This window comes from Hesperophylax consimilis, chromosome 28 (assembly GCF_061612785.1).
Source record: "Hesperophylax consimilis isolate HC1 chromosome 28, BYU_Hcon_1.0, whole genome shotgun sequence".
Lineage (NCBI taxonomy): Eukaryota > Metazoa > Arthropoda > Insecta > Trichoptera > Limnephilidae > Hesperophylax > Hesperophylax consimilis.
The window spans coordinates 1167808-1181900 of record NC_142863.1 but is presented as its reverse complement, the minus strand read 5'-3'; the positions used below and the strand labels follow the sequence as shown (position 1 = coordinate 1181900).

At 34.3% G+C, this 14093-nt stretch overlaps 1 protein-coding gene across 1 annotated transcript in view; it reads right to left on the bottom strand.

The window, feature by feature from the left end:
• Positions 1 to 14093, bottom strand: part of Neto (Neuropilin and tolloid-like) — a 335932-nt gene that overhangs the window by 321439 nt on the left and 400 nt on the right. The gene's annotated exons all lie outside the window — the stretch shown is intronic.

The following is a 14093-nucleotide window of genomic DNA, read 5'->3' as shown; positions in this document are numbered from 1 at the left end:
TCCTCCTTGGTACAGTGCTGCCCTTATTAAGGTAACTGAGGAAAAATCAAAATACTTTAGCAAATATAAAAAAACACAAGAACCAGGCTGACTATGACGCATTTTCCCTGCTTCGTAAACGGCACAAAGAATTATGTCGAAAAAGCAAATCCCGTTTCTTGAGTAATATTGAAAACAATATTTCCTCAAACCCTAAAAACTTCTGGAGCCACGTCAAATCTTCTAACGCATCCCAAGGTGTCCCAAAATGTATGTATTTTGGAGAGCTGAAAGCCAATAATGGAACGGAAATTCCAAATTTATTTTCAAAATATCTCAGTTCAGTTTTCAGTAAACCCTCCGATCCACTTACCCTTGATCCAACTGACGTCGGGAACCATACATCCAATATAAGCAATATTGAGGTGATACGAGAAATCGTCTTAAAATACCTTAAGGAAATTGATACTCGCAAAGGTGCCGGTCCTGACGAAATACGTTCAATCTTTATCAAACAATGTGCACACAATCTAGCCTTACCCCTTTCTTTAATTTTCAATCGTTCCCTAACCGATTGCACTGTCCCTGTTATATGGAAATCTGCTTATGTGTCTCCTATTTTCAAAAATGGCAAAAAAACAGACGTTAAAAACTACAGGCCAATCTCCAAACTTTGTATATTTAACAAAATTTTTGAAAAAATAGTCTATGATCAACTATATTCTGCTCTTAAGCCCAGCCTGAATACGACCCAACGCGGTTTCATTAGTGGTAAATCTACAACCACAAATCTTTTAACCCTCACAGAGTACCTGCAGGATAATTTGGATAACAGAATACAAGGTGCTTTTATGAGTGGAAGGGGGTGCATGGACCAGATCTTCTCATTGCGTATGCTCACTGAGAAGTTTCTGGCAAAAAACCAGAAACTTTTCTGTGCCTTTGTAGATCTACAAAAAGCATACGACCGAGTCGACAGGAAAAAGCTATGGAAGGTGTTGTCCAAGTATGGAGTGAATACATATCTGACTCAGGCAATCGCGTCTCTGTATGAGGGAAGCGTTGCATGTGTTAGGGTAAACGGTGGTTTTACGGGGTGGTTTGATATCACAAAAGGTGTTAAACAAGGCTGCGTAATGTCACCGTGGTTATTCAATCTATACATGGATAATTGTATGCAAGAATTGAAAGAGGTGGGATTGGGCGCGAATTTGAATAATTTGAAAGTATGTTGCCTGTTGTATGCTGATGATGCGGTGCTGATTGCTAATAGTATAGAAGATCTACAGTCTCTCGTGTCTAGGATGAACGAAGTATGCATGAAGAATGAGTTAATGATGAATGTAAGTTAGTCTAAAGTAATGGTGTTTGAAAGAGAGAGTACGAAAACAGTGTGCAATATAATTGTGAATGAGGAATACTTGGAGCAGGTGGATGAGTTTGTGTATTTAGGAAGTATGTTTACGAGAGATGGGAAGGCTGACAGAGATATTGAAAGAAGGGTAAATGCAGGTAATTCCGTTAATGGAGGACTGAACGCCGTTGGCGATAACAAAAAACTGTCCAAAGAAGCGAAGTTAGCAGTCCACAACGGAGTGCTGGTACCTACCTTGATGTATGGAAATGAGGCATGGAACTGGCAAAGAAAGGATGAAAGTAGATTGAATGCTGTTGAAATGAGATCCCTGAGGCGTATGTGTGGTAAAACCATGTTTGATCGTGTGAGGAATGTGGAGATCCGCAAAGAGTGCAAGGCTGATGTAAGCGTAATGAGTAAGATTAAGAAAGGGGCGCTTAGATGGTTTGGGCATGTAGAGCGAATGAGCGAAGATAGGAGTGTAAGGAGGATATATGATGCAAATGCGAATGGTAGCAGAAGTCGGGGACGCCCGAGGAAGACATGGCACGATCAAGTGAATCAGATACTAGAGTCGGGCCATGTCAAGAGTCAGAATAATAGAAGAGTATGTATGAGACGATGTATGAATGTGAACGAGGCAAGAAGTGTGTGCCAAGACCGAGTTGTTTGGCGGTCCGTCCTCTCTGCCTACCCCTGCGGGGAAACGGCGTGATGGTTAGTTAGTTAGTTAGTTAGAATACAAGTGGACACTGTCTATACCGACTATAGTAAGGCGTTTGACAAGGTCGATCACTCAACCTTGTTGAACAAGCTTTTAAAGATTGGTATTCACGGCAATCTTTATCGTTGGCTCTCTTCTTATATCTCCAACCGTAGTCAAATAGTAGTGGTTGCTGGATTTAAATCCGACTCTGTTGCTGTAACATCGGGAGTTCCTCAAGGCAGCCTGTTAGGACCGTTACTATTTAATATCTATATCAATGATATTGGTCACTGATTTTTACACTCGCAGACCATCCTATATGCAGATGACATGAAAATCTTCTCACCTATAAAATCAATCGAAGACTGTCACAAGCTGCAAAAGGATTTACAACGTTTAAACGCGTATGTTAATGCCCATTGTCTGGAATTAAATATATCCAAATGCTTCATCGTACGCTTTACTAGAAACAAAAACATATTTATACACGAATACTCAATTAATCATCAACCTTTATCTACCAAATCAGAAATTAAGGACCTTGGGGTTATACTTGATAGTAAACTGAATTTCAATAAACATATTGACCACGTAGTCACTAACGCATCTTCTATGCTGGGTTTCATAATCCGTTCCTGTAAACAATTCAAAGACATTGCTACTTTCAAAACACTGTATTTCTCATACGTTCGTAGTATCCTTGAATACGCATCACAAGTGTGGAACCCAGGCTATGCAATACATAAAAATAGAATTGAAAGTGTTCAAAATAGATTTTTAAGGTACCTTAATTTCCGCTCTTTTCGATCTCATATCAGTAATGAAGACTCTGCAAAGTTTTTCAATATACAGACGTTAACTTTCCGAAGAAATATAGCAGATTCGGTAATTTTATTCAAAATTACACACAATTTAATCGATAGTCCTGATCTTCTTCAACGCCTATTATTCCATGTTCCCAATTGCAACAGCAGACAGTTGCTTACTTTTAATCTCCCTCATTGTAAGACGAATTCCAAACAAAACTCATTTATCTACAGATCCACACACTCTTTTAACTTAAATTATAACCATATTGACATATTTAACTCGACTTTACGCGACATAAAACAAAAACTCAATAATCAACAAAACTCAAACTAGAAGTTCAATTCCTATATATTCCCGTCCTTTGCCTCTTAATCTTTATCCTATATTTCCCCCTCCCCCCCACCCTCCTTTATTTTAATATTTTTAATATTTTCTAACTAATCAAGAAATTAATTTAAGAGAACATCTCTATGCCATTGTACACCATTGTAACACCATTAACTATTCATCAGTGGAAAGTTCATAATTGGCATAATTGGCATAATTAATAATATTATTACTGTATCAATATATAATTAAAGATTTGCTGTCAACTTTTCCAAATAAATAAATAATTAGATACGATATTGTTTACCAATATCTCGCAGAAACGTATACGTTTATACCCTTGGAATGCGAAAAGTGGTGCTTTTAGACCAGATTCGGTAGTCTCCGGCAGTGGCGGCTGGGTGTAATAGAATTCTAATATTACAAAAAATGCCATTATTGATGTTGTTGTAGCAGAAAAAGATATTTCATTTTTTTCAAAAATTTGATTTTTTTATGAAGATTTTCAGGCCAGGATTTGCACGGCCAAACTGAAGTTTCCTGAAAATCTACAAACAAAAATTAAAAAAAGTTTTTAGCTACAACAACATCAATGATGACATTTTTTATAATATTAGCTGTTCCATCACACCGTTTGCTTTTCACAGGCCGTGTGCTAACCAAAAGTATGGTCAGAATTTGAACTGTGTAGGTTAAATTCACACACGTCAGCTATAACCACGGAGTGCCGTGAGCCGCACAATCACACAAAAACGTTCGTCCTGTCAAAACCAATGTGTATACTATCGCCGGTTTTTATAGCAATAATCCATTAATAGGTATTTTATCGCAATCCAATTCAAAATAACGAGTGCTACCGCACCACGATCACGTGAATTAACCTTACGAATTGTGTTTTCGCATTCGCCTGTCATAAGCCATAGGCTTCATCCACGCTTTATCTGTGTGGAATAGCCCTTTAAAATACGGCTATCCCAACCCTTGTTCGTTCCTCGAACACCCAAAAGTCAAGGTCACTGGCGTTTGAAGGCAGTTGGCGGTCAGTTGGAGGTAAAAAAATTGGAACCGTTTTTTCGCTTCATGTCTCATAAAATATAATAAATGAAAGGGGCCATCGAGCACCGAAACATGTCAAAATTTCAAAACGTTAATCTGTTTTCTTCTACAAGTTCAACAGAACACATCAAAATGGATGTTATGTTACAAAATTTCCTTTGTTTTTTGAGATGTCTCCGTGTTGCATTGAAGTAGGGAATAGTCCTTTATAAAAGGGGACAGTAAAGCCCCTCGGGAACGGTATTTACCCACCTTGCTTTCTCACGGGAAACTTTTGAGGTGAGTACCTACTATAAATACTCTCTCTACCGGAGTTGACATTATTTGAAATTTTCACCAACGTCCCATTCTTGTAAATTTTTCAACTTTAAAGGGGAATTTAACAATCGGTGGGTATGTTGTGGGTAAAAAAAACACGAAGAATGTAATAAAAATAGTAAAAAAAAATTATTATCTCCATTTTTTTTCGTAACAAATATAAATGATACTATAATCACTGGGATCTCCCGTGCTAAGGATTTCATCTTCATATTATTTAAATGTATATTATGTATGGATAATATTAAGTTATAATAATTACACAGTGAATTTTTAAATAATAATTATAAATATATTTTTACATGTGTTTCAGTCGGTATTTGGAGTCAGTATATTTTCTATTTCTGATCTAACTATGTTTTGAATTCAGCTTTTAATTTGAGATTTAACTAACTAACCCAACCATCGCGCCGTTTCCCCGCAGGGGTAGGCAGAGAGGAGGGACCGCCAAACAACTCGGTCACAGCACACACTCCTTACCTCATTCACATTCATACATCGTCTCATACATACTCTTCTATTATTCCGACTCTTGACATGGCCCGACTCGAGTATCTGATTCACTTGATCGTGCCATGTCTTCCTCGGGCGTCCCCGACTTCTATTAAAATTCGCATTTGGATCATATATCCTCCTTACACTCCTTTCTTCGCTCATTCGCTCTACATGCCCAAACCATCCAAGTATCCCTTTCGTAATCTTACTCATTACACTTACATCAGCCTTGCACTCTCAAACTATCCACTTACCAAAAACTACAAATACAAAATTTGGTCAGAAAAGCTTCCTTTACTATGGTACTAAACTCTAAGAAACAATCCCACTCTGTTGTTTCAAAGTATCTGTCAAATTAAAATTATACTACCAACCATGTAAAAGCCCTCTGGGCGTTAAATAAAAAAAGAAATAAATAAATTCAAATCTTTAATGAAAAGCTGAATACAAAACATAGGGATATCAGAAATATAAAAAATACTGACACCAAATACAGGTTGAAACTGAAACCAATGAACTGAACAAAAACAACATTTTACTCTTCTATAAATATATATCTATAATTATAAAAAAATACTTTTTATAATTACTTTATATTTTCCATACTACTAAATTTTAACAATATGTACATGAAATCCTCATCACGGGTTATCCCAGTGAAATGCTTGTTACAAAAAAAGATAATAAATCACTTATTATTATTATGTCGTATGGTTTTGAAATGTCTCTTTATTTCCAAAAATAAAATTAATTAATAAACGATCTTTCATACAAACGTAATTGAGACGAAGCAATTACGACACATAATTTGTTCCATAAAATCTCAGAGCCATTAAATAAAGAACAGTAGAAATACCATGTGGGCGTGTTTCGTGATACAAAAGTTTGGCGATTCTTTGCCGAAATTTTAAATGCAGAAATTTGTTTTACCTTTTTATCAGGAAGAATTCATTTAGATTAACTGAAATGAAAACTGAAACAAAAGAATAACATTGACTACCATAATTCATTCTGTATGTAGCCTCCAAACCGACTACTCCTCACCGTCGTTACACCGCGAGTTCCGTGTGAATTCTATGTAAAAATTATTCTCGCAATAAAATTATTGGTGATAATCTGGCTTGTAAATAGCTCAGACCATCAGGGAATATTTTAATTCCCTATGAAAAAAATGGATTGATCATTGAATTCACTCTGCAGGAGAAGCAACACTTATAAACCAGCCACCAAAATACATATAAACAGAAAGACTCGCCAGAAAATAGCACTCGCAATTGAGTTCCACTCCTTGATCTTCAAATTCGGCAGCAGACGGCAGATCAGCACAGTAATAGATTTGCATTCGCACTATGAGATTATAATGTGTCAACCAGCTCTCAAGAGAGTAGAATTATTAATAATGATGAATTAGCACATTTGTAATTCAACGTACTGCCACGTTATTGTGACAAAAAATTTTTTTTTAATCATTTTAGTCTTAAATAGACCTCTTTTGACAAACGATACAATCCGGATGAATTCAACTGATCAATGCAAAGGTGACTGGAATTCGTCATCACTCACCTGCAGAGCAAAATCTATCCAAAACTGACCAGAGATGTTTCTTTCGTCCATTATTTTTAATTTATATTTTAAAAATTAATTCACACTAATTTTTAATCGACTGCTTCTCCAATTATCGTCAGTAAATTCGAGAGTTTCTATCAATATCTCCACAGCAACAACTGAACACCGATTTACAGATTAGGAAGTAATGTAAATTGCGAGGTTATATTCTAACCTCTCTGACGATAATAAACCTTTCTACAATACACTAGAAATGTTTTCTATGTAGAATTGAATGGAAAAAACCAGTATTACTACTTACTTTGTATTTTTTGGCTCTAACCCACTTAGCACGCGCTCTGTCTCTCTTAAACCTGCCTGGCATCATATTTCGCCATCCCAAACATCCCAAAACGTTGTCATTCTCACTAAACGGCCAAAAAACGCCATTTTGTTTTTTTTTTCTAAATGAAAACGTTTTTAAAAGGTTTCCATACTAAAGTCCCGCCAGAGTTAGTGATGAAACCATTTTACTGACGCCAAATATTTTAATATATCTTGTGGCCCAAGGGTTGTGGCGCCAAGTCGTGTTTATTAAAAAAAAGACCATTTTCTATGTGAAATTGCTAAATGAATTATGTTACATTGAATTATTATTTTTATTAAAACATTTTACTAAATTTTTACTAATTGTGTCTTTAATGTACAGTTTTAAGTGCAATTATTTAACAGTTTAACTCCCCTCTATCCAAGATAATGTAAAACATTTCTAGTGTTTGTTATTTATTCAGTGCTTAGAGCGCTTTTGTAATTATATTATATTTTATAATCTGCCCACGCTTTATAAATTTCATTGTTTTCTTTTGCCAAACAAAATACACCCATCACTTTTTAATAAAAAAAGTTGTATTCACAACATGGCAGATAATAAAAGCGGATATGAAATATGAACTCAGAAAGATAAATATAAAACCTTATTAACTACTAAATCGCTTCCCTATTTTTTACATTTATATAATTGGCACTTATTACACCGTCAGTTTACAGCAGTTCTCAATTAAACGAGCTCAGATTACCTGTCACTATTATTTTAAAATCTTGAGGAAAAACAGATGCTAGTTGGTCGTTTCACGTTCCACATGAATCCAACATCAACTATGAACGGGTGTTCCGCTCAACGCTGCGAGCTAATTAAAATACCTGTAGAACAGACTCAGCATGCCTACATTGCGCTTGAGTATTAGAGATGGCAATCGATCTGTTAACATTGTATTGTCAATCACACGGACCGCCCGCCTTTGCACAGAATCAAGTAGGTTTATTGTGGAGTTCCAGCCCAGAGGTGGCTTCCAAATTCATTTGTTGGGCGTACTTGAGATTTTTATAGGTTTGGCAGTTTGTCATTATCGCAGAACCTGCTAGCCTTATACAAGAATCCCCGTTTCTTGGAAGCCAAATTTAAATAACTATGTATTTATACTCTCTGTGGAACGTGTGGGATTGCACTTACCTCCCGACATTCAGGAATAAAGAATATTATTATTATAGGCCTGATATATTTACGTCAATTTTTATTAGTATTATTCCTTTGAATTATTTCTAGAGGTAATAATCAAAATATATAAGAACCCCCCAGCCAATCATTTCGTATACCTAATAACACAGAATGGGCTAATGCGAAGTTAATGTTTTTTTAATATAGATCTGTGATACCGTATATAACTTGGTCCGTAAATATTTCAACGTAGTATGTGTAGTCTAAGTATGTATCTGGTTTTATATATCGTAGGTACATCTTAGCAATTATTTCCGTAAACAATCGTTGTAGTAGTAGGTTTAGCAGTAATGTAATTTATTTAAAACTTCTCGGAAAATAAAATCTTATCAGCGAAATGACTCCTCTGGTTTCCGCAAAAAAGCACATGCATGGATAAAATAAAGTCGTAGCAACGGGCAAATCTTCCGTAGCCAATTCGGCTTAGAGGGTTATTTCTCTTCTGCCAGCGAGCTGAATAAATAACGAGTTGGCAGCGAGATGCGCTTGCGTTATTTTTCCACTTCTGCCTCCATGGTAAGTGCGGAGCAATTTATTATTTTACTGATGCACTTAATCTATTAAACATGCGTACAACATGATTTTTTCAGTTAGATTCTACAAATTGAATTCTCATTTACACTCAAATACAAAACGTAACGTACTAAATAGAAAAAACTTGTCTCCCGTTATCTCTCTCGTGCGTATGACGGTGTCAGTTCTCTAATCACTTTTCCACAGAAACAAACTATCATTTGATGAAGTTTGCGGCCCGCTCTTTTGTGAGTTCCGCAGGTGTCATTTACGTAGTGAACCACTAATGCGCTATTTCGCAAATGAAGATTAACCCTTCAGGTTTTTAAATATTTTTAATTTTATTTATTTATTTATTATTATATTTGGTGGTAGTAGGAGATTTTCAAACATTGTTGGGTTATTCGTAACCCGGGAATGTTTGTCTTTCTTTAAAAAAAAAAAATAAATAAAAAAAATAAAAAAAAATTTTAACAAGTCCCAACGACATGGTGAATTTTCTTTGAATTTCGTAATGCTCCCGAGCAGTGGCGGCTCGTGACTTTTGGGTTACTTGAGTGCTAATATTACAAAAATGGCTTAATTTATGTTGTTGTAGCTGAAAACGATTTTTTATTTTTTTTCGAAAATTGATCTTTTGTATGAAGATTTTCAGGAATTCCGTGCGGCGCACGGCTATACTGAAATTTCCTGAAAATCTTCATACAAAAAATCGATTCAGGTATAAAAACATCAGAAATGCCATTTTTTATAATATTAGCACTCTAGTACACCCAAAAGTCACGAGCCGCCACTGCTCCCGAGGTATCTAAAATGTGCTGCATATTTTTGAAGTTGTCGTCAAAAAAAATACTATTTTATAAACTGGATAAAATTGTCTTTGAAATATTTGCATTTATAAAAAAACGTTAATCTTTACAAAAAAATAATTTTTAATATCAAACTTAAAAACTTACCAGGACATTTTGGATCGGAACGTCCATAATTTTGAAATAATTCGATATTTAAAAAACGCAATCCTTTTGTGTAGGTAATAAGTCATAAAACCGTCTCTTCACTTTTCATAGCGTTTATACAATAAAAAATCTTTCAACTGTCAATGAAAAAATGCCGAAATTCGTAATCATGCACTTTGACATTTTTTTCCATGTAATAATGTATACATATTTGATACAAAATGTAAAGAATAATTATTTATCTTTCCAATGACGGACATATCACATATCTACGCATTATAGAAAAAAAAAATTGCAATGTATAGAGGCCCCGGTCAAATCTGTCCTTCATAGGCTATAATGGAATATGATGTTTGTGGCTAGTAATGTCCTTCCGATGCCTGAAGGGTTAACTGGATGAAGCAAAGAATTTGGTCGAAACACATGGTGAGTCCTTCTTTTCCTTGCAACATATTTTCTCCTTCGTACAGTGGTCACTCATTTACAAACTTTCACAATCGGTTAGTATTGTTTAACAGTATTGTTATCATAAATAGGTTATTTTATGTGTTAAATAAATAATTTTGTTTATGGACCTGTTTTTCAAAATCTATTTTACGTTCGCCAAATTTCTAGTGATAAACATTTCGTCAGAGTTTATTAGGTAAATATTCAAATGTGTCGGAGAGAAATTACAAATGCGTGAAGTATTATTACACATAGAAGAAATGGCACGTGGAGAGGATTACATCTTCTGAAAATTACACACATGTCATAAAAATAGGTTTTCATTTTAACGTGTTTGGGTACGTGTGTCCTAAATAAATTTCATAGTGAAATAAACAATAGGTAAGGTTTTTTTGACGTGTTTAATTCTAGCAGGTGTAATTCTCTCCATGATTTTATTCAATGTGTTATTTAGACCATAAATTATTTTAGTCCATGTGTTATTTAGTTCATATGATATTTAGTCCATGAGTTATTTAGTCCATATGTTATTTAGTCCATGTGTTATTTAGTCCATATGTTATTTAGTCCATGTGTTATTTAGTCCATGAGTAATTTAGTCCATGTGTTATTTAGTCCATATGTTATTTAGTCCATGTGTTATTTAGTCCATGTGTTATTAAGTCCATGTGTTATTTAGTCCATATGTTATTTAGTTATTGTGTTATTTAGTCCATATGTTATTTAGTCCATGTGTTATTTATTCCATATTTTATTTAGTCCATGTGTTATTTAGTCCATATGTTATTTAGTCCATGTGTTATTTATTCCATATTTTATTTAGTGCATATGTTATTTAGTCCATATGTTATTTAGTCCATGTGTTATTTAGTCCATAAGTAATTTAGTCCATGTGTTATTTAGTCCATATGTTATTTAGTCCATATGTTATTTAGTCCATGTGTTATTTAGTCCATATGTTATTTAGTCCATGTGTTATTTAGTCCATATGTTATTTAGTCCATGTGTTATTTAGTCCATATGTTATTTAGTCCTTGTGTTATTTAGTCTATATGTTATTAAGTCCATGTTTTATTTTTAGTCCATGTGTTTTACAATTTGGAAGACGGGTTTGGGTACCGCCGCTCCAGAAACCATTTATTGGGTAACCCCAAGTGGTTCGCTACGTTTGGTGATTAAACAGGGGTGCCCGGGTTCATCGGGTGAGGTGTATTTGAGATCGGGAAAGGCTGGTTTGAGATGACCCTTTGATCTCTCCAACTGGTCTCGACTCATCACCTTGTACCGCAGTGGAGGGATATATTCATTCATCCGTCACTCCTGAACACACTGATCCCTAGATTCCTACCCACCCCTCATACCATTTGCCTTCCTAGAACTTCCTCTCATTCCTTTCTTTAAAACAGAACATCCACACAACATCCCAAAAGATGAAATATGTGAGCTTTATGTAAAAAATTATTCCATGAAAGAGTTCATAGGTAATTCTGGCAGTGATTGGAATGTGAAATCGACTACTGTGTACTATCTTTATATAACCCGCAGAGATGTATTCCAGGTTTATAGTTGTGTTTGAGTTTAGATGACCTTATTATAAAACATCCTGTATAACAGATGTGCTTTATAAAATATATAAATAAATGTATAAATGATTTTCTGGCATCGGCTACTAAGTTTAATGGACCTTAAAACATCTGAAATACGTCCCAAAGTAAAATTTAAATTAAAAAGTGTGTATGGTAATAAATTTGAGCATTTAAGCGATAGATGGCGCTAGTCATAAAGCTTACTCCAGATTCCGACAGATGTCGCTAGAGTGTAACATTTACTTGTGAGATGAGATTGACAGGCAACAAGCTTCTCGATCCAGAGATTTACCAACCCTCGGGTAATGAACAGTGTAGCTAAATCCAGACCTATTATTACTGTAACGTAATAAACACAATTATAAGTAGAACCTTTTACTTTTTAACAAAGAGTTCCCAACCATTAAATCTGCAAAGTAAGAACAGATATAACAAAAAGTTTTACTATTAAATTCATTTTCATAATCATAAAAATTGTATGCTGTTTTTCTCCACCCTGTTGAAACATTTTACGTGTTAAACTTGTTAAAACTATAAAACTCTCACAGACGTTTTAAAGTTAAAGTACACGAGACAAATGAAACTTTTATGAATTCCCAAAGATTTGTACATGTAAGTATATACATGAGAACAAGCATAAAGAGTCATTCGAAGAACTTTTTCCTGTCTCTTTACGTGGGAGAGTAACGGTTTGTAAAAATATTATGAAGATTAATTAGAACGATAGAATGATGTTTGGAAGTGAGTTAGCTAAGAGCTTCACATATGCACTCATAGAGGGCAGTGCAAAAAGCTTGCTTGGAAGTCCGCAAGATGGCAGCTAGTAGTCAGTAGTCGCCAGGGCCAGTTAGGCTGCTTCCAGACAAACATGGTGTATGCAGATCTCATTTAGCCAGCTCCTAGCTAGGTCGACTATCGAAGTCACTAATGTAATACGCGAAGTATTGAATAAATCCCTGATTTAATACTAAGAACCTATTCTTTAAAATCTCCTTCCACGACGAGTTTAAGAACTGTTTGTAATCCAATAAAAATTGCAAATAACGGATGTTGTCGGCCTACCCCAAATTAAATACGTCTTTTAGTCAGAAAAATCATAAGTTCCATGATACAAAATTATTTTATGCCTTTGTAAGTGAAATTAAAAATACCATGGAGATAAAAACGTTTAAAAACAATATCAAGTTACGCAAACAATGCAAACCAGTTTAAATAATACAATAATCAAACAGTAAATAAATTAATGAACATAAAGGCATGTCACTATGCAACAAAAATATCAGGCCTGAGTCATTTAGATACTCGATTACACAGAAGTAGTAGATATGTTCAACTGCAAGGATTATAGTCATAAGAAGGCTATAATAACATACCTCAAACACAATAGTCAATGTCAGGAATGATAATATTCTTCTGCATGGCTCCTGTATCATATTTTACTACCACTAAACTATTTACTTCAGATATAGTGTTAGCTAATAAATGTATTATTTTATTTAAAATTTTTATCCATACGTATCATTCAATTGCTGACAGCCCTGAATTGTTAATGCCAAGTTGCGATGCCTAATCAGCTATTCCAAGTAAAATTAATTTAGTGGGTAACAATAAACTCACTACTGACTATTATCATAGACACCTCATACTTCGACTTATGACAGGTCTTATACAAGCCTAGTACAAATTAGTTCAACTATTGTTACACTGGTATATATTTCTTTTGAATTATGCATTGTCTTACTGCACTTATATTAATAACTGCATCACTTGCAATAGTGTTTTTGTGTACACATTGACTGTTCTTTAATGTATTGCCATTATTATCTTGTTTACCACTGTACGCTTGTAATTCGATTATCACTATATTGTAAAAGCCATTTTATGGCGTTTGAATAAATAATTATTGTATTAAAATCGATCGTTATAGTAAAAGCCATTGACCTATTATAATAGAGCCTTTTATTTAAACCTCCAGGCCTCTAACATATTGACCGTTACGGTTCAGAAGGTCAGAAATTTTGTGTATATTTCCGCTTTGCAATAAAATTTAAAAAAATGAAAAAAATAACTTTTAAATGTGTTGAAATACGCTTTCAAATGTTATTTTCATAAATACTTATAATTTTTTTAAATATCAAAATTTTTAATGAAAACATAAAAAATGACTTGCCTTTGATTTTTTCGTCTAAACACTGAACTAAAAACTGATTGCAGCTAACGAAAAAACACTTATTAGACAAATGTATTATAAACATTATCATCACCTCACTTTTTGTCATTTCATATTAAAAAAATGAATTATAAAGTTTTCATGTTTTCTCCTCAAATTGCGGTCGGAACCTTTGGTTTCCTAGTTCATAGAGGTGTGCGTTTTAAGTATTTTGTGGTTAATTTCTAGATTTGAATATAAAGCGTGGTGTCTTCTCTTTAATAAACCGTAAAG